At 64.2% G+C, this 346-nt stretch overlaps 1 pseudogene; it reads left to right on the top strand.

Annotated features, from left to right (window-relative positions):
• The first annotated feature begins 233 nt into the window (after nucleotides 1-233).
• LOC125290559 overlaps nucleotides 234-346 on the top strand; it is a 3,903-nt pseudogene continuing 3,790 nt past the window's right edge.

Here is a 346-nt window from a genome sequence, read left to right on the forward strand (position 1 = left end):
CCTCAGCGCCACCGGCGGCAGTGGGCGTCTAACCTCCCCGCTTCGGTCCGGGCGCCCTAGCCCGTGTCGTGCGGTAGCGGCTGCCGGTGGTCAAACACTGAGCTGCCAGCTTCGTGGCCGGGCGCCGGCTGGGGAGAAGGCTCTGCAGCTGCTGAGGCCAGCGCAGGACTTCGCCCGGAACTCGCGACCAGGCAAGGGGAGTCTCTCCCCCCGCCCGCTTTGCATCTCTGCCTCGACCTCAGATCAGGCAGAGACAACCCGCTGAATTTAAGCATATTACTAAAGCGGGAGGAAAAAAAAACTAACCAGGATTCCCCAGTAGCTGCGGCGAAGGGGAAGAGCCCAG

This window comes from Alosa alosa, unplaced genomic scaffold, assembly GCF_017589495.1.
Source record: "Alosa alosa isolate M-15738 ecotype Scorff River unplaced genomic scaffold, AALO_Geno_1.1 AALO_1.0_unplaced_676, whole genome shotgun sequence".
Classification (NCBI taxonomy): domain Eukaryota; kingdom Metazoa; phylum Chordata; class Actinopteri; order Clupeiformes; family Clupeidae; genus Alosa; species Alosa alosa.